We start from the raw sequence: 25,036 nt of genomic DNA, 5'->3' as shown, positions 1-25,036 counted from the left end.
GTTCTCCTTCCTCTTCCACAGGTCTTAAATTGAATCTTACCCCTAGAAGTAGTGGAAGGAATCATTTGTTTGGGAAATACCCTAGCAAACCAATGGGATGAGGAACAGAGCATTATCATCACCCAATGGAGGCAGGAGCCCACAGACTACTAGTAGGACAAGGTCTATCAAGTTTCCAAAACTGTCCAAGGCTACAAGGCACAACCAAAGTGGCAAAAGAGGATTTGGGACACCAATTTTGATGCATGGATGGCTTTCTGCGGCACACTATAGGAAGAACTGAATGATCCCACCTACATGCCCTACCCTCGCAGACACGGGGTGGATTACGATAGGGGGTGCATGGCAGGTATTGTAACGTGCCCGCTTCTCAAATCGTGGGACACGTCTTAACAGTCCATCGGGAGATATATCTAGAAGACGCCACCCGGCACTCCCAAGGAATGACACAGGGTTCTCCAACTAGGGTCTCTCGAGTCTGCCTCGCAAGGGAACTTATCCGGCCATTCCCACTAGGATTGACCTGAAGTCCGGGATCCTTGTAATCGGATCTTCCTAACAGCCTTCTAGCGTCAAGTCGATAACCGCTCCATTTTGCGTAGATACAACTGGACCCAAGCAGACTCATACCGCACTTGGTTCAAAGAGAATGTGAAACGAGAGGGATGCATTGCTCGACCTCTCTGCCCGTAGAGCATAGTCCCATTCCGGTCCCCTAAAATGGTATGAATCAAGGTTCTGACCAACATTGTCTAAGGTCATCGTCCGACCTTTCCTAACGTTCCTCATTAACGTTTCCTTTTAGGAAAGCTCTCGGCTAACCGAGACCACCCTTCCGTAGGATAGACCCATCAGTCACATCCACCACGCTTCCCTCGGGGATTGTTTTAGTTATCTAATTACCTACCACATTATGTTTGACATATAAAGGTAGCTTCCTTAATTAACCTGTTAATCACAGGTTCCTTTACGTAATTTAGGGCACAAACATGAAGACAAGATAAAACAAGATCAAATACTTCCTTAACTTATCTTCAGATTAATGTTTGTCTCCTGCCCATACAGGAGAATTAAGTATTCCTTTCTGCCTTAGTAGAAAAATCCTTCCATCTCCCAGCCACAAAACCCGAAGGTTTATCCTACCAAGATTCCACTGCGTGTAACTAGTATCAAGGCCTCGAGATCCCATCTCGAGTCACGTAGAACTCTTGTGTAGGGTCCGGAGGCATTGGGATTTACGGCCTGAGCCCCCATTGGCACCCAGGCGTCCTCCTATGCCAAGTAATTTTTACAGAGAGACCTCTCGCGGCAGGTTTGGTCCACATTCTCGGCACGGATTCACAACCCCCTTGGTTAGGGTTTGGCGGTTCGCGGGGGGTACCTAGCACCATTCTTCCTTAATTAACCCTTTAGGAAATCAACCACAGCTGAAGCATCCAGCTTAAAAACAATTACTAGGGAAAACATCCCTTTTTGTTTCCATGGCAATCAGTCATCTCAGACCCGGCCATGCAATCATCAATCACACCCCACTTGGGTTAACATCCAAAGCCACATTAACAAACAGTTGAATGCACAACCTCTTGCTTCAAGGCACCGCAATCCCATTGCATGCACAATCAGAATTTAACTTGGATGTATCAAAACACTTGCTCAAGGGTTTTACAACCTTTTCAAACAACCAAGCATAACTTGGGTCAACAATCCATTTAGGGTTAGGTCACCAGCTTCAATTAAGCTAGGAGCATATCCATTTGCGATAGTCCACAACATGATCGATAAAACAATTCGCATGCAATTATACTTATTCCTAATGCACCGGATCTCATGAAGGTCTAGGTTTCTATCCATCAGTGCAATTGCATCCTATGAGCGGAAACTAACATTTCATGTGTTTCTTTTAGTCATGATCGCGAAGCATGAATTCTAAATGATTATTCATGCACTGAACTGGTTTAAAAGCTATTATTTTATGTGAAATAATGCAAAAACCTTATCATTTAATGTGTGTAAAAGCTATCATTTCATGCATATAAACTTATGCAAACTCCATACTCTACCATTTCACGCATGCAACCGAGCGCTTAGAGTAAACAAAAATCCTACGACTCGTCCTTGTTCCATGCACGTAGCTAACCCTTTTATCTCTTCCATGAGAAACAATACATAATTAACTATAGTGCTTAAAGAACATGGGTTTGATTCGTGTTCGTAGGGGCGTTTATTGCGTTGGTTGCTCCGCTCGCCTCTCCAGCATTACCGGTACCAACAATAGCTTTGGCACCTATGCTTCCCGCGATTTTCTTCTTGGGAGCCATTTCTACTCGGGGTTTGGATAGTCCGGCCCTTAGCAGCCTTCAAGATGACCGGTTCGGGAGGGAAAGGTCCCGGGCAGGGGATCCTTTGCCGATGAGGGGGTGGCTTGAGTGTGGCTCCTCGAACCATCTTCACTCTCCAACTTTCTCTCTCTCTCTCTCTCTCTCTCTCTCTCTCTTCTTCTTCTTCTTCTCTTCTCCTTCTCTCTCTCTCTCTCTTCTTCTTCTTTTCTTCTTTCCTTCTCCTACTCTCTCTCTTCCTATTCTTCTTCTTCTTCTCTTCCTCTTCTCCTACTCTCTCTCTCCCTCTCCTTCTCCTCTTCTCTCCCTCTCCTCTTCCTCTTCTACCTCCTTTCCTCCTCTTCTCCTTCTTCTCTTCTTCTTCTTCTTCTCCCTTCTCTCTCTCCTTCTCTTCTTCTCTCTTCTCTCTCTCCTTCTCTTCTTCTCCCTCTCCTCTTTCTCTTCTTCTTCTTTTCTCATTTTCTTCTCCTTCTCTTCTCCTTCTACTCCTTCTCTCTTCTCTCTCTCCTTCTCTTCTTCTCCCTCTCCTTCTCTTATTCTCTCCCTCTCCCTCTCCTCTTCCTCTTCTTCTTCTTTTCTTCTCCTTCTCCTCTCCCTCTTCTTCTCCTCCTACTCTTTCTCCTTCTCTCTTCTCTCTCTCCTTCTCTTCTTCTCTCCCTCTCCTCTTCCTCTTCTTCTTCTTTTCTCCTTCTTTTCTCCTTCTTTTCTTCTCCTTCTCTTCTCCCTCTTCTTCTCCTTCTCTCTTCTCTCTCTCCTTCTCTTCTTCTCCCTCTCCTTCTCTTCTTCTCTCCCTCTCCTCTTCCTCTTCTTCTTCTTTTCTTCTCCTTCTCCTCTCCCTCTTCTTCTCCTTCTTCTTCTCCTTCTACTCCTTCTCCTTCTCTCTTCTCTCTGTCTTCTCTTCTTCTCCCTCTGCTTCTCTTCTTCTCTCCCTCTCCTCTTCCTCTTCTTCTTCTTTTCTCCTTCTTTTCTTCTCCTTCTCTTCTCCCTCTTCTTCTCCTTCTACTCCTTCTCCTTCTCTCTTCTCTCTCTCCTTCTCTTATTCTCCCTCTCCTCTTCTTCTCTCCCTCTCCTCTTCCTCTTCTTCTTCTTTTCTCCTACTTTTCTTCTCCTTCTCTTCTCCCTCTTCTTCCTCTTCACACTGTCCACGGGGGGGTGCTCAGCCTGTGGACGCTGGAGGGGGCCCGCTGCCCTGTAGTCCAAGAGAGGAGGGGGACGATGTGAAGTCCAAGGAGGGGGGAGGGCATTGTCATCGATGGAGGGGGGAGGCTTTTTAGAGGGAGAAGGTGGTATGGGGAGGGAGAGGTGGCCATCTAATGGCCCCACCCGCCACCTGGGGGGCTGCATGCCCCCCTTTCTTCATCACTCCTACTCTCTCTCTCTCTCTCACTCTCTCTCTCTCTCTCTCTCTCTCTCTCTCTCTCTCTCTCTCTCTCTCTCTCTCTCCCCACCATGCACACGGCAGGGGGAGAGAGAGGGAGAGTTTTTTAAAAAATTCAAAAAATTTTGAAAAATCTAGAGGGGGGAGTTCCTATGGGGGTCGAGAGGGGGGGGGGGGGGGAGGGGGGAAGATGTGACATCCTCTCCCCCTTAGAGGAATCGAGATGTCCTCATCTCGAGAGGAACTGGGGAAGGAAAGCACTAATGGGCTTATGACCTGTGGGTTAAGACCCACCATGCATCTACTGGGCTACTCTTAATTACTCAAATTCTCGACTTAAAATAACAACTTGTCACAACTCATAGGATTCAATAGGATTTATTCCAAGTACAAGACTTATTGCCTCAAGAAGATCTTCCTAGGATATCTAATCATCCTCAAAGGTTACAACAGGATCCAAGCCTTCATCATCATGAGGTTCATAATATAAGCCAAAAGCGGAGTTTAGATGGCTTCGTTTGACTGCACGTTCCTGATTCTCAGGGTCCAGCTCAAGACAATCTGTTTGGATGTGTTCTAGTTCATTGCAGTGGAAACATCAACGGTTGGGACATTTCTTACGGATGTGTCCTATCTCTCCACACTTGTGGCACCTCTTGTCTTGATCTCATGAGTCATCTTTATCATAGTTGCCTAATTTAAGTTCTTGGACGATTGGATTCGCTCGGAGTAATGCGTCTTGCAGGTCCGTTGGGCACATTGATTCCAATCGAGTGTTTATGGGTGGATTCAACCCAGCATAGAACTTTGACACCTGTTGTGTCATATCCATTGGGGGTGCATACTTTAGGAGTGAAACGAACTTTGAATAATATGCATCAAGGGATAGTCCTAGCTGCTTCAAGTCTAAGGTCATCGTTCGACCTTTCCTAACGTTCCTCGTTAACATTTCCTTTGAGGAAAGCTCTCGGCTAACCAAGACCACCCTTCCGTAGGATAGACCTATCGATCACATCCACCATGCTTCCCTCGGGGGTTGTTTTAGTTATCTAATAACTTACCACATTATGTTTGATATATAAAGGCAGCTTCCTTAATTAACCCATTAATCACAGGTTCCTTTACGTAATTTAGGGCATAGACACGAAGACAAGATAAAACAAGATCAAACACTTCCTTAACTTATATTCAAATTAATGTTTGTCTCCTGCCCATACAGGAGAATTAAGTGTTCCTTTCTGCCTCTGCAGAAAAATCCTTCCGTCTTCCGGCCACAAAACCTGAAGGTTTACCCTACAAAGATTCCACCGCGTGTAACTAGTATCAAGGCCTCGAGATCCCATCTCGAGTCACGTAGAACTCTTGTGTAGGGTCCGGAGGCATTGGGATTTACGGCCTGAGCCCCCATTGGCACCCAGGCGTCCTCCTATGCCAAGTAATTTCTACAAAGAGACCTCTCGCGACGGGTTTGGTCCACATTCCTGGCGCGGATTCACAACCCCCTTGGTTAGGGTTTGGCAATTTGCGGGGGGTACCTAGCGCCATCCTTCCTTAATTAACCCTTTAGGAAATCAACCACAGCTGAAGTATCCAGCTTAAAAACAATTACTAGGGAAAACATCCCTTTTTGTTTCCATGGCAATCAGTCATCTCAGACCCGGCCATGCAATCATCAATCACACCCCACTTGGGTTAACATCCAAAGCCACATTAACAGACAATTGAATGCACAACCTCTTGCTTCAAGGCACCGCAATCCCATTGCATGCACAATCAGAATTTAACTTGGATGTATCAAAACACTTGCTCAAGGGTTTTACAACCTTTTCAAACAACCAAGCATAACTTGGGTCAACAATCCATTTAGGGTTAGGTCACCAGCTTCAATTAAGCTAGGAGCATATCCATTTGCGATAGTCCACAACATGATCGATAAAACAATTCGCATGCAATTATACTTATTCCTAATGCACCGGATCTCATGAAGGTCTAGGTTTCTATCCATCAGTGCAATTGCATCCTATGAGCGGAAACTAACATTTCATGTGTTTCTTTTAGTCATGATCGCGAAGCATGAATTCTAAATGACTATTCATGCACTGAACTGGTTTAAAAGCTATTATTTTATGTGAAATAATGCAAAAACCTTATCATTTAATGTGTGTAAAAGCTATCATTTCATGCATATAAACTTATGCAAACTCCATACTCTACCATTTCACGCATGCAACCGAGCGCTTAGAGTAAACAAAAATCCTACGACTCGTCCTTGTTCCATGCACGTAGCTAACCCTTTTATCTCTTCCATGAGAAACAATACATAATTAACTATAGTGCTTAAAGAACATGGGTTTGATTCGTGTTCGTAGGGGTGTTTATTGCGTTGGTTGCTCCGCTCGCCTCTCCAGCATTACCGGTACCAACAATAGCTTTGGCACCTATGCTTCCCGCGATTTTCTTCTTGGGAGCCATTTCTACTCGGGGTTTGGATAGTCTAACCCTTAGCGGCCTTCAAGAGGGAAAGGTTGCAGGCAGGGGATCCTGAGGGGGTGGCTTGAGTGTGGCTCCTCGAACCATCTTCACTCTTCAACTTTCTCCCCCTCTCTCTCTCTTCTTCTTCTTCTTTTCTTATTTTCTTCTCCTACTCTCTCTCTTCCTATTCTTCTTCTTCTTCTCTTCCTCTTCTCCTACTCTCTCTCTCTCTCCTTCTCCTCTTCTCTCCGTCTCCTCTTCATCTTCTACCTCCTTTCCTCCTCTTCTCCTTCTTCTCTTCTTCTTCTTCTTCTCCCTTCTCTCTCTCCTTCTCTTCTTCTCTCTTCTCTCTCTCCTTCTCTTCTTCTCTCCCTCTCCTCTTCCTCTCCTACCTCTTCTCCTTCTCTCTTCTCTCTCCTTCTCTTCTTCTCTCCCTCTCCTCTTCCTCTTCTTCTTCTTTTCTCCTTCTTTTCTTCTCCTTCTCTTCTCCCTCTTCTTCTTCTTCTTCTTCTCCTTCTACTCCTCCTTCTCTCTTCTCTCTCTCCTTCTCTTCTTCTCCCTCTCCTTCTCTTCTTCTCTCCCTCTCCTCTTCCTCTTCTTCTTCTTTTCTTCTCCTTCTCTTCTCCCTCTTCTTCTCGTTCTTCTTCTCCTTCTACTCCTTCTCCTTCTCTCTTCTCTCTCTCCTTCTCTTCTTCTCCCTCCCCTTCTCTTCTTCTCTCCCTCTCCTCTTCCTCTTCTTCTTCTTTTCTCCTTCTTTTCTTCTCCTTCTCTTCTCCCTCTTCTTCTCCTTCTACTCCTTCTTCTTCTCTCTTCTCGCTCTCCTTCTCTTCTTCTCCCTCTCCTCCTCTTTTTCTCTCCCTCTCCTCTTCCTCTTCTTCTTCTTTTCTCCTTCTTTTCTTCTCCTTCTCTTCTCCCTCTTCTTCCTCTTCACATTGTCCACGGGGGGGTGCTCAGCCTGTGGACGTTGGAGGGGGCCCACTACCCTATAGTCTGAGAGAGGAGGGGGACGATGTGAAGTCCAGGGAAGGGGGTGCTGTCATCGATGGAGGGGGGAGTCTTTATAGAGGGGCGAGAGGTGGCCGTCTAACAGCCCTACTCACCACCTGGGGGGCTGCATGCCCCCCTTTCTTCATCACTCCTACTCTCTCTCTCTCTCCCTACCATGCATACGGCAGGGGGAGAGAAAGGGAGTGTTTTTTAAAAAAATCCAAAATTTTTTGAAAAACCTAGAGGGGGGATTTCCTATGGGGGGAGGCATAGGGGTCATGGGGGGGAGGGGGGGAGATGTTACAAGTATGACTTTCTGAAGATCTACAATGTAAATGCAGCAACTCCTAGGGAATGCATGACCTTTAGAGTAGGGGACTTGAGCCCTTTTATTAACCGCTTCCTCGAGGATTTCTCTTCCTTCCCAGACCCAACCTTCATAACCACTTGTAATTACATGAGGATCATTAGGTTTCTTCTTAAACAAATGCCAGTAGCTGAGGAAGCCCACCTCCCCCCACTCTTTTTTGACATTAACCTGGGAATAGATAACTATGCTATGGCTGGACTCATGATGAGGGCAACCTTGCTTCCCTCATTTTGCATGAGGATCCTTGAAGACATGAATGATAGCCACTTTACAAGGTGCAGCCACCCTTTTTTCTCAACCACACCTATCACTGCAAGGGCTAATATCAAGGAATACCTGTAGAGCTGCGCCTTCTTGACTAAATCCCTACGACCACCTCGTGACTCATCCAAAGATCAGGGTGGTAGAGTCTGAGAGCACCCCTATAGCCAAAAAAAAAACTTTTCACACCACAAATCACTGCACCTAGTGTTTTCATACCTAGCCCCAACCCCCCACAACACATGCTGAGGGCATAACAAGGCCAGGACACATCTAGGGAGGTACCACTCACCTGTGGTTGGGCATGTCACCCTAAGCTACATGCATTGCACCCTCCATCTACACCAACTTGGTCCTCAAGTGTGGGACACCACCAAGGGCTTACCCAAGGTAGACCCATCTCCCATTTCCACAAGAATCGGCACCACACACTCCATGGGCAGGCATACACACCCCAGGTAGTGCACCTTCTTTTCTTTCCTAGTACAAGCAAAGGCCCCACCACAAGCTTCAAAGACCCCATCATCCATGCAATGCACTCCCCATCCCATGCCTCGTGCCATCCGGCAAAGCGCACCCACGCAAGGGGTGGATGCGATAGCCCCGATCAGAAAGTGAATGAAGAAGCTCATTTGGAACTATGTGAAAGGTGAGAAGGATCGAAGCTTGCACGCGAGCTATGGCGGGAGAGCAAGAGCAAGAAAAAGAGAGACAAGAAATGGGAACTCCAATAGTCACAATGTGTGACCGGGCCTTCCTATATTTACTAGTCACTAAAATGAATGTAAAGAATAAAGTCATGTGAAGGGCGCCCACCACCTGCAGTGTGCAGTGGCGGGTACTGTCAGTGTAGTAATACACGGGGCGGCACGGTGGAGGCACCTTTACCCCAACAACCTCCCACTTAAAGGTGAATCTACCCCAGTGAGAGAGAAAAGAAAAGAAAAAAGACAGTACAACTGTACATAGGTACAGGGGATGAGGAAAGCCAACATCTCATCCAATGCCCATCAATCTCCTTAGGAAGGCAAAGCGCTCAGTAGTAAGGCTTTTCATGAGCAGATCTGCAAGATTCTCGTGAGTGGATATCTTGACAAGGTCAACAGACTTGTCCTCCACGACACCACGTATGAAGTGATACCTCACCTCAATGTGCTTCGTCTTCGCATGGAAGACCGGATTCTTAGCCAACTGAATGGCACTCATAGAATCCGAATGCAGTGTAGGTATAGCATCAATCCCAAGGTCAGCAAACTAGACGGCCTAGCCATATGGCCTCCTTGCAAGCCTCAGTGGCTGCAACATACTCGGCCTCAGGTAGACAAAGCCGTACACTTCTAAACCGTGGATATCCAAGAGACAGCACCTCCAGCATAGGTGAATACATAGCCAGAAGTGGACTTCCTACTATCTGCATGTCCTGCATAATCGGAGTCAGTGTATCCCAGACCCCTGTATCCTGGCTGCCATAGCAAATAAACATATCTGTTGTGCCCTTTAGGTACCTCATGATACCCTTCACGGCATCCCAATGTTTCCTGCCAGGTGTAGCCATATACCGTGCCACAACACCAACTTCAAAGGCAATATCTGGATGAGTGGCTATCATGGCATACATCAAACTTCCCACAGCTGAAACATAAGGGATCTGGGCCATCTCGGCCCTCTGCTCATCTGTCTGCGGGACAATCGGCCTGTGATACCTTCACATAAGAAGGCAATGGACAGCCAATAGGCTTTACATCCTGCATGCAGAAGCGCTCAAGGACTTTATGAATATACTCCCTCTGTGACAAGTAGAGGAGTCCCTAATGCCTGTCGCGTCTAATGCGCATACCAAATATGTGAGAGGCCTGTCCCAAATCCTTCATCTCAAAGCTCTTCTTCAGCTGAGATTTAAGAGCATCTAGCTCATCATGAGCTTTCCCTGCTATCAGCATATCATCCACATAGAGTACCAAAATAAGCAATGAACCATCACGGGCTTTCTTCATGTAAAGACACGGATCCATAGCACTCCTGTTGTAGCCCTGTGACTGCATAAAGGCATCAAACTTATGATACAATTCCCTAGGTGCCTGCTTCAAGCCATAAAGACTTTTCTTCAACTTGCATACTAGGTGCTCCCTACCAGGTTCTACAAAGCCCTTAGGCTGCTCCATATAGATCTCATCATGCAAGTCCCCATGTAAGAAAGCCGTCTTGACATCCATCTGATATAGATCTAAGTCAAGCTGAGCAACCAAAGCCAAGACCAAGCGCAGGGTGGTCATCTTAACCACAGGAGAAAAGACCTCATCAAAGTCTACACCATGCTCCAGCTTAAAACCCTTTGCTACCAATCTAGCCTTGTATGCCGACTTGGGGTGTCCAGGGGTACTTTTCAGCTTGTACACCCACTTGCATGGCAAAGCCTTCTTGCCTTTAGGCAAGGCAACTAAATCCCAAGTCTCATTTTTATGCAAGGAGTCGATCTCAGATTGCATAGCCCTCTCCCAGGAGTGACTGTCACCCCTGCGCATAGCCTCATCATAAGTGAAAGGCTCTCATGCATCTGTAACCAAAACATAATACATAGAGGGCTTAAATCTATCAAGTGGACGTTTGTCTCTAGCAGACCGTCTCACTGCAGGCTCTACTGCCTGCCCAGTTGCCTGTCCAACACCCTGACCATGAGCATCTGCTGCAGCTGTAGGCTGTCCAACTGGCTATGCAGGAGCTCTAGGCTCCTCCTGAAAGATCACTCTATGGATCTCAACTACCTTCTCAGGCTGCCTGTGCTTCTTGTCTTCATGGAAGACTACATCATGGCTGTGTACTATTTTCCGCACCTGCGGATCCCATAAGCGATAGCCCATCTCTCCTGAATCACCATAACCAAGAAAGATGCATTTAATGCTCTTTGGATCCAACTTACTCCTCTTGTCCTCGGGCACATGGCAGAATGCCTCACATCCAAAGACACGGAGATGTGCATAAGAGGGTGGCTTACCAGCCCAAACTTCCTCTGCAACGTGGAAATCCAATCCACTAGAAGGCGATCGGTTTATGACATGCACTGCCGTACTAACTGCCTTAGCCCAAAAGCTCTGTGGTAGGCCTGCATGGCTAAGCATAGAGCGGACACGCTCCTGAATAGTCTTGTTCATGTGCTCAGTCAAACCATTCTGGGGTGGGGTGTAAGGGGCGGTCAACTGACTCTTAATACCCTTGTCATCACAAAACTGCTCAAAAGCACGTGAGACATATTCTCCCCCATTGTCATTCCTAAGGCATTTCAGCCTATACCCATTCTGGTTCTCAACAAGAGCAAGCCAACGCTGAAAGACTGCCAAGATATCGGACTTTTGCTTTATGGGATACGCCCACACTTTCCTAGAAAAATCATCAATGAAGGTAACAAAGTACTTCGCGCCACCCATAGACATACATGGCATGGGCCCACAAACATCTGAATGCACCGAAGCCAAGGGCTCACTCATGCATGGCCTACACGATTTCTTATGCGTAGACCTATTTTGCTTACCATAAAGACAATGATCACCCGAGTCAAAACGTGCATAGTCCAAAGGCGAAAGATACTGCAAACCAGATAACATTTTCATTCCCTTCAAAGACATATGCCCCAAACGGGCATGCCAAAGTGATACATGTGGGATAGAACCCACTGCCAAAACATGGTCTACAGAAGACCCAGATACAATAAGAGGATAGAGGCTGCCAGCCTTGGCGCCTCCAGCAAGCACAAGTCTGCCTCTGGTAATCTTCCAGGCAGAATCCCCAAAACATACATGAAATCCTGCATCATCCAATTGTCCTGCAGACATAAGACTGCGTGTAAGCGCAGGTATATGACGTAAATCCCGGAGCAAAAAGGAACTGCCTGTGGAAAACTACAACAACTGAATATCTCCACAGCCCATAATATCAAGAGATCTGTCATCTCCAAGTCTGACTGATCCAGATACAGCACGGTAAGAGTGAAACCACTCACGGTAAGGTGTCACATGGAAGGACGCACCTGAATCCAATAACCAGCACTGTGCATATATACTAGGTGTCTCAGTCAAGTGTGAGGCATCAGAAGAACTAGCTGCAAGTATGAATTCATCATCACCATCGAAATCCTCGATCTGGGTGACATTAATTTCCTCAATCTTGACGCTGGACTTCGCAGGTACTATGCTGCAATCAGAGGACTTCTCCTGCACTTTCTCTTTCCCCTTATCCTTGCGCTTCTCATTGCGCAACTCATGACACTGTGGTCTGATATGACCCTTTTTCCCACAACGATGACAAGTGACATTAGCGTTGCACCCACGCGACTTACTACGTGACTTTCCACGAGATTTAGACCAACCCTTCTGTGAGTCACGACCACGGCCATGACCACAATCATTCCTATCATTCATGCCTCTAACTGTCAAAGCATGTGAAACACGAGAGGCATCCAGGTTTTTGCGATTAACCTCTTCCTGCAGAAGAGCACTCTCAACATCATTCAGTTTCAGAGTAGCACTAGAGGCACATAGGGCAGTGCGGAATACATCCCATGACTCATTCAGAGTCCCAAGCAAGAAAAGAGGAGTTACTTCCTCTCCAAAGGTGATATCCTGCGAAGTCAGGTTCTTCAGTATAGCATGGAACTGGCTCAAGTGAGCAGACATAATCACATTATCCTTCATGTGTAGATCCATAAGCTGCTTCAACCAGTACATCTGACTCGCTGGACTTTGCTTATCATAAAGATAATTGATCTTATTCCATAGATCTCATGCACTCTGTTTTTCCTCAAATACATTATAATGTACCTGTTCAGTGAGAGACAATACAATCGTGGACTTGCATAGCTCATCAAGTTCAATCCAGTCGTCATTGTTCATAGTTTCAGGCTACTCCCCACTCAACCGAAGTGGCTTAATCTGAGATTTTTGCACCAAGACCTGCCAAATTTGACTCTTCCAATAAGAGTAGTTGGTACCATCCAACTTTGCGATGTTAAATATGGCATTAGCAGTCGAAGAGGACGCCATAATGCAGGCTGGAAATGCACAGACAATGTAAAACTGCTTGCTGTTTTACTGCAGAAAATGCCCAAAATCCACTGAAATGAGCTCCAAATGGCAAGAAAAGTGTGCCAAAAGATGCTGCCCACTTAGTACTAGGTGCGGTACACTAAATCAAGATATTTCAGCATAAAAAATACTGCTCAATCCACCAATAAATGCTTGCTGTAATAAATTTTAGAACTGCAATAATGAGAGCAAACTGTCCCAAAACTGGATCTAATGTCAACTAAACAATGCTAGGTCCAAAGATGGCATAAAGAGGACAAAGCAAAGCCAAATGACAGTGAAAATACATGAGCATAACACCGAGAGATGTCAAATAGCATCTGCCGGTAAGAGGCACACCCCCATACAATCTAGGCAAAATGTACATGCAACTGCCAAAACCTAACACAAATAGGTGTTTGCTCAAAAGAAAGCGGATCCAAAACTGAGACTCGGTTCATAAGCATCCTGTGAACCAAGACATATACTCAATGCAACATCCAATTGTCGGAGTATAATCCCAAAGTCTCAATACATCTGTAACTGCTCAATGACATAGACTGGTCCAATACATGTAACTGCTCCAATAGCATGTAATCCCTGCTCAAGGTCAAGTAAGCATGCAAGATGCTCCCACTGGCACAAAAGGCATACAAACGAGCTCAAGGGCTCAAGCAACCCAAGACAAAGTACCAGTGTGACAAGTGACCAAGTCAATGCGTCATACGCATCCCAAGAGCATGACATACATGAAGCAACTAATGGAAGCAACCAACGAGCAATACATAATCCCAAAATAAGATCTCTGTCAACTCAATGATATCCGATAGCAACTAAGTAAATGATCAAACTGAGTCGAAAATGCTTAAATACATCCAAGGCAAAGCTCCCAATGTCGGTAAAGCATAGACGAACCAAGCGGCATATATCATAAACCAAAGCATGTAATGTATGAAGCCTAACTGTCAAGCATGGACATGAGGCATAAGCGGTCCAAGAGCATGCCAAGTCGGTCCAAATGCCAGTGAATACCAACCAAGACGGAGCTTATGCGTAGCTCAAATACATTCCATAGATTCAAACATGAGCTCAAAGTCATCCCCAAATGTCAGATACATGATGGCAAATCCCAAAGCATACATCCGGTATCAATAGGTAAGTGACAAAGCATCCAAAGTACCTTCAGCCCACTATTATTACAGCCAAGTTTGACTGTCAAAACTGAGAAATTTCAGCCAATATTTCAAGCCAAAATCATGGCATAATCATGTGCATACATTCCCAAGGCACTAGGCATCATGTAGGCCGCATACGAGCATCAAACAAAGGTAACCGGAGTAGAGTATAAGCATCAAATTCCAATGCCAAGTGTGGCTGCCCTGTTTCCAGTACTGTATAACAATAAAAATCTGAGCAAACAAGGGCTCAATCTAGCTCCAAAAGCCTATCCAAACAATGGCACATCATCCCCAACCATATAGGCATTTACCGAGCACAAAAGGGGCATGATCAGACCATCACCAGTTATCTCAGGCATGAGAAGCAGGGGCTGCCCTGTATTACAGCATGTAGACCTGTGATTTTTAGCCTATCTGAAAATGTGGAGCTCAAATCTCAAAGGCTAAGTGCCATAGATCAGTACCAAAGGCATAGAGCAAGGCCAAGGTGGTTATTGAGTGCCCAATGAGCTCCAGGAGGAAGTGGGAGGTGGAGGAAGAGGAATGCCACGTGTGTAAAGTGTTGCCACAACAGGGCGCAGCCTGCGTGATCTCTGAGCAGTCCTGGACTGCCACGTGTGCTGGGGAAGATGAATGGGGAGGGTAGGTAGGCACTAGTAGTGCTCCAAGAAGCCTTGAGTGGGCTCAAATCACATGGAGCACAAGGGGGGACTACTGCCCGGGGAAGCTTCAAATGATGGCTGCCCCTCTTCTTCCACCTGTTTAAAACTGAGAACTAAAGTAAAACCCTTCAAAAAATGATGCAATACCTCAAGGGCAAGGCCCTGAAGAAGCCCAACAATGCCGGGAGGGAGCTCGGGAAGCCGGGGAGTGTCGGAAGCTTGGGAGATCGACTATGGCTGCCAGGATGGAGACCCAATGCGTGAAGGGAGTCGATGCAAAGGTAGAGAAGCACCGAGTTGAGCTCGAGCAAGAGGAAGCCAAGCTCTGATACCAGTTGAAAGGTGAGAAGGATCGAAGCTTGCACGTGAGCTATGGCGGGAGAGCAAGAGCAAGAAAGAGAGAGACAAGAAATGGGAACTCCAACAGTCACAATGTGTGGCCGGGCCTTCCTATATTTACTAGTCACTAAAATGAATGTAAAGAATAAAGTGACGTGATGGGTGCCTGCCACCTGCAGTGTGCAGTGGTGGGTACTGTCAGTGTAGTAATACACGGGGCGGCACGGCGAGGCACCTTTACCCCAACACAACGCAAGTGAACTTAGCCACAGAGAGTTAAATGACGGATCCGTCTAACACCATCTTAAATTTCAAAGAAGGATCTGTCCAGACGCCATCATCTAAGCGCGGACCCATCTAACACCATTTTGCATTTCAAAGATGGACCCACCCCTCAACATCCCTCCAACACCATGCATCATACCCAATGCTAGGGCCTTTTAGTTCCATAAATCCCTCCAATACCAGGGCTTATTCCAACATCAGGAGCCTTCCAGCTCCAAAAATCCCTCCAACATGCCCTCAACATGATACATCCACAACCTCAAGGCACCCCTGGCCACCCAGCACCACCATCCCCCTCACCACCCGCAAGTACCATGGGAGTGGCACTCGTCTAGAAGGAGAGTAATGTTAACCCTTAAACAAGGTGGAAAATCGAAAAACTCTAAAGTAGAGGACAAGGCCAAGGCAAAAGTGAAACAGAAGACGAAGGGGCGCCAAGAAAAATATGGAAACACAAGAAGTGCAAAAAACTCCTAAATCAAGGAGAAAGGCGCACAAGAAAAAGTGCAAGTCAAAACTTTTGTAAAAGAGTGCAAGGCGCACTATGATTTATTTTAAGAAGTGCCGGGCTCTCACCCATGCAAATTGTAAAGGTAGATGGGTGGTAGGAAGGAAGCTAGGAAGATAGGAGGGCAATGGAAAAGGGCCTAGGCTATGGCCGGCCATGTAAAAAGGGGATCACTACCCAAATGGGATTTGGGGCTTGTATATAAAGTTCAAAAGATGAATGAGAGCTCATTCTTGTGTGTGGCCAAAAGTAGCTCTCTTCTTTTTCTTCTTCTTCTTCTTCTTGCTTGCTTGAGCTTGTGCTTGAGAGAGGGAGTGTGAGAGTGAAAGGGAGTGAGTGTGTGAGGGTGAGGGACCATGGTGGAGAAGCTCTCCATCTTCTCCTCTTCTCTCCTCTTCTCTTCTCTTCTCTTCTCTTCTCTTCTCTTCTCTTCTCTTCTCTTGCTCACGACAATGGAGCTTGGAGCCTGGAGCTTGAGGATGGAGCTTGATTGAAGCTTGCACTTGGATGGTGGAGCTGCCAAAGTGCTCGAGAGAGGAGGCAACTCGATCAGGCATGTAGGTAAGCTCACTACACTCATAGAGATGGATAGCGCATCGGCTATGTGAGAGGTAGCTATTAGTGCTCGGCTTGGAACGCTTGAAATAATAAGTGGTCCGTGGGTCTTGGCGGTTGATCACCTCTACAATGATATCTGCACCTCATGCAAGAGTCAGGGATTACTCATTTCCTTGAGACACCTATTGGCCCACATAAATCAGCCAGGATTTAGGTCTAGTAGGATATTTCAGTCTATGCAAACTATGCTCTTATGTTACAAATTTTTCGGGACCATGAGCCTACTATAGTTGCTAAGCTTTTAGCTCATCACCATTGGCATGTTTTTGAGATGGATGTGAAATCTTCATTTCTAAATCTCTTGGTCTTCTTGTGAAAGGGAAGGAAGACCGTGTTTATAGGTTGTAGAAGACCCTCTATGGATTGAAGAAAGCTCCTTGAGCTTGGTACCAAAGGATTGGTCAATTCTTCTTACAAAGTGGCTTCTATCGATCAGATCATGACCCCAACCTTTATTACAAGGTTGAGGGTGTTTGGTGTATCTTGATCTTTTTATATGTTGATGACCTCATTATTAGATGGAATGTTTTACAGGAGGTTGATTAGACTTGAGAGATCTCGAGACATGAGTTTTGTCAGATGGATTTTGGGAGTCTACACTTCTTCCTTGGTTTGGAGTTGTGGTAGTCATTCACTTTCTATCTTACAAGTTCCCCTTTAGGTGGCTACAACAAGATGCATACTCTCTGTCACCTTCATTGTCTTTGTCATCACCGCCTCCATTGCGGTGGTGTCATGAGCCTAACCTAGTACCCTCACTAACACCTTGGGCACTCTCTTCCATTGCACACTCTCATAGTATCAACCCCTTAGCCACAACATAGTCACACATTCAGCCTCCTAAAAAATTGTTGGCTCAAGTCTCAACCTAACACATAGATATGAGCAATTGGCTTTAGTCCTATTTAACATGTAGAAAGTCACTTGACTTATTGGGCCACCGGCCCTTAGAATAGGGTCATTGGGACATCTATCCATTACCCATCGACTCAAAGCAGCCACTAACATCTCTAGTTTTCTAGTTAGGGATCCTAACACATAGTATGCACATATGAAAGCATTCTCCTTAACTAACGCATTACACAAGATTCATTGCACATTTCCATAAGAATATACGTGCAAATACTTTGATTGTCTAATTGATAACATTTTGACAATTATATTTCTCCTTATTTTCCAAATTTTCTTCATTCCATCTCACCTCTAATAATATTGAAATCCAACCCCAAATATTATGGTAGCATGCCTTGGAGACAATTTCAACAAAATGGAGATTTAAATACTTCATGAATAATGCCCTATCAAGGAGGAATGACTTGAATATCTTGAAGTAAGTTAAGCTCACATATAACATCCTTCAACTTTCAATTCCTTTTAGAGATGTTCAATTCACAAGGTGATATTCATCATTTTGCTTCTTTGAGCCAACATACAATGACGTCATTCATAGCAATGCAATGCTAGACAAAGAACCTTATGGGTGATGCTAAAGCATGTGCAAGCATTCAAATTGTGCCTAGGAAAAACGGACTAATCTAGTTCATTGGTCTTGATGCCACTAAAAATGCCTCATTCATGTCACAATTATAGCAATAATCTCATTGTGCAAATTATGAACATTGAGCAACAAGAAGAGGAGCGTATGCAAGACTATGTATCCAAAGTGAGAAGCCTTTTTAAGTGAGACCCTATTATAAAGGGACCTACTACCATCACTGTAAGGAAGGTATCCATGATGAAAGGGTCTACAAGACCATGGCAAGAAATTTGGGTCTTAATCACTCCAACATCAATGATGTGCTAGACAAACCTATTTGAGTTGATTATTCGCATGAGAAAAAGAAGTAGAGACAAGAAGGCCATAAGTAACTAATAGGATCCTTAGTCAAGATGAGGTAAGGTTGAGATAAAGGAGATGCAAGAACTCATGGTAGATGTAAAGTAGTAGGAGTTTTGAAGATGGTTGAAAATTTGAAGTTGTTATGATCTTATTGCCAAAATGTGTGCTGTAAAGATTGTGGCAAGGAATATCGCTCTTCAAAGTGCTCAAGGTCAGTGTGCACTTACACCAACCGTGGACACTTTGGACATGAAGCCACTTATTACAAATGAGACCTGGATTTTGAGGCCCATTTTTTGAGCACAAAAGTAGCCCGGGAGGTGTAAAATAGTAAATTTTCATGGAAAATGAGTCGAGCATAGATCAATGAGCTAGAGTTTTCCTAGATGCATTTCGATGCTAATAACTCAATACAAGTCTCCTTTCATCAATCGGATATCATTTGACCCCCCATTTAATCCTTGCAAGGTTTCGCATTATAAAGTAGCTACTAGATCCATGAGCTGGAACGAATGGAACGAAAGCCAGTTGATAGATTTCCATGCCATGAAGCTAGCCATCTAGTCCATTTGTGATTCCGAGCTTGTTTGGCCCTCCATCTAGTCCGGAACCACTTTTGAGTAGTGTAAATATGCAAAAATTGAACCGATTGACTTCCAAGGTTAATGATTAAGCTAAGAGCTTACATGGGGACTCAATTTTTTAACGCCCCTTTGATTCATCAAGTGTGCCTTCCTAATTTGGGCAAGATCATTACAGATGGAAGGCATATCCCCAATCTACGTGTTGAAGGCTTCAATCTGACTCACTTGAATGCAATTAGACATATATTGAGGCATGTGAAGTCCAGTTTACATTATGGAATTTTTTATGAGGCAGGTAAGGATGTACAGGTCTTTGGATACACAGATGCAGTTTGGGTTGGTTGCATGTCAGATAGAAGATCTACTAGTGGATTCATGTTTTCCCTTGGTAGTGCAGCAGTTACATGGAACAGCAAAAAGCAACCTATGAGTTGCTTTATTGAGTACAGAGGCTGAGTATAGAGGTGCTACTATGGCAGCATGTGAGGTGATATAGCTGCGAAAGCTATTAGGTGATTTGGATGTGCAGGGAGATGGTCTAGTTGTCATTCATTGTGACAACATGAGTAGCATACAGCTAGTTAGAAATCTAGTGTTCCATGCTAGGACAAAACACATTGAGGTGCACTACCACTTTGTGAGAGAGAAGGTACTTGTAGGAGAGATTGACTTGGTATATGTCAACACATAGGATCAGATAACTGACACTTTCACAAAGGCATTGGGTGCAGAGAAGCTTCAAAATTTTTTAAGCTTACTTGGAATTACAGATATAGAGTTGAGCTTGACTGGGAGTGTTGAGATGGCAAGCTCAACATGTGCAGACATTGATGATGGACCGTCTCGCTAGATGGGTCCACATGTCTACACTTAACACATTGATCGTCATTATGATACTTACATGGCCACTGAATTATCACGTATTATATTAAGTTTGTTACACCTACCTACAACTGGCAAAGATATAGCGCTAGTCGATTAGTGTAGTCTGTTATGCACTATTTAACTTAGTAGGCCACTTTCCTTTATGTTGTATCTTATCTATACTTTGTGTACATTGTATAGTGTGTGGAAGAAGAAGAAAAAATCAGCAAGAAAACCTTTTGGCCTCCATCTCTCTTCTTGTGTTCTTGAGTGAGCTTCCTCTTGTGTATACAGTGTGTGTTTGGTGCAGCAGCTCAAGCAAGTCCCCCCACCACTCAATTCTTGATAGAGACATCCAACGGTGGGGTATCAAAGGAAGGAGGTATATTCGGGATCAAGTTGTAGTATCACGAAAGTCTTGGTTGGAGACTGGTTTATGAAAGTTGACTTCTATACTATTTTGAAAATATTATTTTCATTGCTTTTATATTATGATTAAAGGCATAAAACAAATTATGTGTAATTGGATTAACTAAGTTATTTTATATGTCTCACAGTGTGGTAGGGTCTAACTAAACAACTAAGCATACCAAATGTGTGCATAGAAAGCAGGTGGATGGTCATTCAAGAAAAAAAACAGCTATTCTATGGATGGGTGAAGGAAATAGAAACAAGGTTGAATGATGATTGCATAGGGTTAAGGTCTTATGATCTTGGCTAAGGTTCATTTTTGGATATTGGAGCTAAGATTATGCTTATGGGTAGATGGATTGAATCCAACCCCCCCTCAGTCTCTCACTCCCTTTGAGCCAAGTGTGGGGATGATTCAACTCTCATCCTTGATTGATTACAATGTGAACTTCTTGGCTAGGGGATGGAATACTGATGGAGACTATTAGGTCTTAGGTCCCTTAGATAGATTCTAGAAAGTCAAGGCTATATGTTTTGCTTCATCAAGCTTATGGCTCTCACAAAAGCAATCATACCATGCTCTTGCAGCAAAATAATACATATAGCCCTACCACTAGCATCACAATAAATGGTGAACTCTTTTGAAACCTTCAAATTATCTATTGGGGGTGTTGCAGTTGTTGCATAATGCTTGATGAATCTCCTATAGAATGATGATAGACCAAGAAAACCATGCAAAAAAATGGTATTGGAGGGTGTGGGCCATGTCATGCAATGCATTTGTACCATGCTACCCATTAAAGGCATGTTGTCCATTAATACCATGCTTTCCATGGTTTGATTGAACCACATTAGTGCCATTTGGACCACCATTATTGGAAGGGCTCCTAGAGTAAGTAGGCGATCTTCTACCAATGATCGAGTTGTGGTCTTATGGGAGGGCTAGTTACATTTATAATAGGAGAGTTCAAAAGAGGCTCTTCATTTTTGTGGTGCGAGGGGTCACCAATCTGCTAGGTGGGATACCTGTATCTCCAATGATAGGTACAGGCCAATTCAATATTCCATCTATTTTCTTAGGGTCAACTTTAATTCCATCAGATGATACAATATGACCTATATACTCAATTTCTGTTTTAAAGAATTCACTCTTTTCAGGATTTGCATACAGTTGATTATCTTTTAGTACCTGGAAAACCAATGACAAATGCTCATAATGTTCTTTCTCATTTTGACTAAACACCAAAATATCATCAAAGAAGACAATTACACAATACTGATATTTCAGAAATATACGGTTCATCATTCTACTAAACGTAGCAGGTGCATTAGTCAATCCAAATGGCATCACTAAAAATTCATAATGACCAAACTGTGTCCTAAATGCAGTCTTGAATATGTCTGACGTATCTAGTCTCACCTGATGATAACCAGACTTAAGATCTATTTTACTAAATATAGCAAAGCCTTGCAGTTTGTCCATAAGGTCATCAACTCTAGGAATGGGATACCTATTCTTTACAGTGATCTTATTTAAAGCTCGATAGTCAATGCAGATACGATAGGTATTATTCTTTTTCTTGACTAACAGAACAAGTGCACCGAATGGAGAACTACTAGGTCTAATCAATCCTCTATTTAGTAATTCCTCAACTTGACTCTGAATTTCTTTTTGCTCTATCTGGTTATGCCTATATGGTGCTTCGCAAGGTGGTTGTGTGCCAGGAATCAAATCTATTTTATGGTCTTCTGGACGTGAAGGAGGTAAACCAGGTGGTAGGTCTTCGGCAAAACAGTCCTTAAAATGTGCAAGAAATTCTTTATGCCTAGGGTGCATATGATTTTCTTTGACTTGCAGTTCATTCACCCAAATGAGATAGGATTTACTACTCTTGTGTAATGCACGTTTAGCTTGAGTATGCGAAAGCAGTGGAAAAACATTAGATGCATGCATACCATACAATGTAATATGTTTTCCTTGAAAATTAATATTCATTGAATGTGTGGAATAGTCTATATCTGGGTTATGCTGGTGACGCCAAGGCATACCTAAAATAATGTCACTCGACTGTAATGGAACAACTAGGAAATTTCTTCTTTCAGTGTATTGACCAATTTGAATCTCTAAGTCATGCACTTCCTGTGTACCATTATACCTAGTGCCTAAGAATGCTGCTTTGATACGATAATGCGTAGGTACAGTCTGTAACTTCAATTCCTTTACTAGTTTTGCTGAAATAAAATCATGAGTACTACCGTCATCATGCAAAATAATCTTTTCCTTTCCATGCACCAAACATTTCATAGTCAATAAAGAATGTGGAGTTGGCATACCTGGTAAAGTATCCGAAGGAGTAGTAGTGTCATCCTCATCTTCCGTGAAATCAGGCATATCTTCATGTTCTTCATCGTTCATTGCTCCAAGGTAATTGATATGGGCAGGTGGCTTCTTTGAATGGCAATTTGCTGCTAAATGTCCAGGCTAGTGGCATTTATAGCATACTATTGGCTTGGCTTTGGTTACATTGTTTGCAATGGCAGGAAGTCTAGGGACATTAGGATTTGGCTGTGGAATAGGCTGAGGGTTTTGATTGACATTGGATAGTAAAGCAGATGGTTTTGCCCAATTGTTACGGAAAGATGATAAAGTGAAACGACCTTGATTAAATCTTCTAAAATTGGAGTTGAATTGCTTAGATCCATAGTTACCATTGGCTTGGAATTGCTGTGGACGTCTGTCTCTACCTCGCAGCTTGTCTTCAGTGTCGTGAGCTAGTGAAATTACGTCTTCAAGAGTAGCAGGCTTGAACATGTTAACTTCAGCGTAGTAATGCCCAAGGAGTCCAGACATATACTTGCGCTTGTGTGTCGCTTCAGGTACGTCTTCAAGCATACGTAACTGGAGTAGTGCATTCCAAAAACGCTCTGTATACTGAGGAATAGGCTCACGATCCCGTTGCTGAAGAAGATCCCATTGCTTAATGGCTTTCTCATGAAATTGTGGAGGAAGGAAATTCTGCATAAACTTCTTCTTGAAATTCTCCCAAGTAGCGAGACAATCTATACTCTTGCGTACTACAGTCCAACCAAGAGATGCTCTATCCACTAAATGATTAGTGACACACTTGATTTTATCTTTTTCTGCATAGGTTTCCTCATGGAAATAGTCGTCAAACTGACTAATGAATGCAAGAACAGTTTTTCCTTCTCGTATGCCATTGAAAGTACGGAATTTGAAACTTCTTTTACTTATCTTTGATTCCTTGCGGATGGTTTGAGCTTCGAGAGTTGCATTGATGGTACGTCGGATAAGATCTTCAGATTGAGGTTCTTCTTTGTCAGTAGACGATCTTTGTAAATTTGCCAGTTGAACTTGCAATGCTTGCCTAGCCCTTCGTTCTTCATCCAATTGCATCATAATTAAATCCAGCTTTTGCTCCATCGTAGGTTCAGGTAGGTCGCCTTCAGCCATTAAATCGTCCATATGTGGTTCCATCGTCCTGCAAAACTCAAAAGACCTTTCTCACTCAAAATCAAGTTAGCGGGATGAGCGTAGCTCAAGTTCGGGAATACAAGGCTTATGTATTTTTGGGTGTAGCTTTCACAATCTTTGAAAAATCTGTGTTTTATTCTTCTTCGTATGCTGAAAATGCTTCAGCAAACCTGCGTATGAGTAGAGTACCTTCCAATGAACAGCTTTGCAGTTCGGAGTTTCTGCACAGGAACAGCCTTTTTATGAATTTTGGACAAAAGTCAGTTTTGACTCCAGTTGACTTGTCTGACTTGCAATGTGACTTGCAGAGTTTGTAAACTTGTAGAACTTAGTTGCTTTGTGGAACTTGCAGAACTTTGACTTGTTAGAACTTGTTGAACTTGACTGGTTGTGTGTGACTTGAAGTTTGTGATGACTTGGCTGATTAGAGCTTAAGTGATTAAGCTTGGTAGCTTAATCAACAATCAACGGCGAAAATCGTGGGGGGGGGGAGGGGGGGGCCGTTTTTCAACCGGCGCAAAAATCGGAGGTACCCTCTGTTACCACGTGATGAAGATTTGAAACTTTTAAGCTTCCTAAGCTTTAATTTGTAAAGCTTGAAGATATGAAAATGGTGACTTATCTCTCTGTTCTTCACGACTTGATGAAGAAGAGTTGGGAGTGGTCCTCCGCCTCTGCAGACCAGTCTCTCGCGATCCGATGATGGAAACAGGGGTTCTTGATCGCCAAAAATCTGCTTGTATCGACCGTTCGCGACGAGATTGATCGTAGAGCCCGATCGTTCCAGGAGCTCCGCCTTCGCACGAGATGGGTAGCGATTGGAAGCTCTTGATCTCAGCTTCGCTCTGATACCACTGGAGCGCAGATCGGATGCTGTACGCTCGCGTAGTGAATGCCGGAAGGTCCCCAAGAACAATAGAACTCTACTTTTTGCACAAATTACAAGGTAAAAAGCATGAACGACAAGAGCAAGAGACCAGTTGGGTGCAATCTCCCCCCATGCCTTGTGTGAGTGCTCCACAAAGCATGTATTTTATGTATTATTCATCTTCAAGCTCAAAAAATAGCCCAAATTACAAAATAGCAAGCTTTTAGCATTTGAGTTTGCTTTAACACAAAATAGGAATAAAGCTAATGGACGGTGTCCAAAGGGTCTGGCACGCCCAATACAATGTCCAAATAGAAATAACATAATCGTGCGCCCATGCGCATACAAAATAATAATAAATATCCGACGCCTCAATAAATAGGCGTGACAAAATATAGGCGCCATGCCTAAGGTATGTGCCCATCAAAATATAATCCATAAATCAAATACTCGCTATCCTCCAATGCTTTCCTCCGCCAACTGCTGCTATCTCTACACATCAACTGAAGCATTCACAATCGTTAGTAA

This window comes from Lygodium microphyllum, chromosome 25 (assembly GCF_053477565.2).
Source record: "Lygodium microphyllum isolate KBCC chromosome 25, Lygodium_microphyllum_v1.1.10, whole genome shotgun sequence".
NCBI classification, from domain to species: Eukaryota; Viridiplantae; Streptophyta; class Polypodiopsida; order Schizaeales; family Lygodiaceae; genus Lygodium; species Lygodium microphyllum.
Note: the sequence above shows the minus strand (reverse complement) of the source record.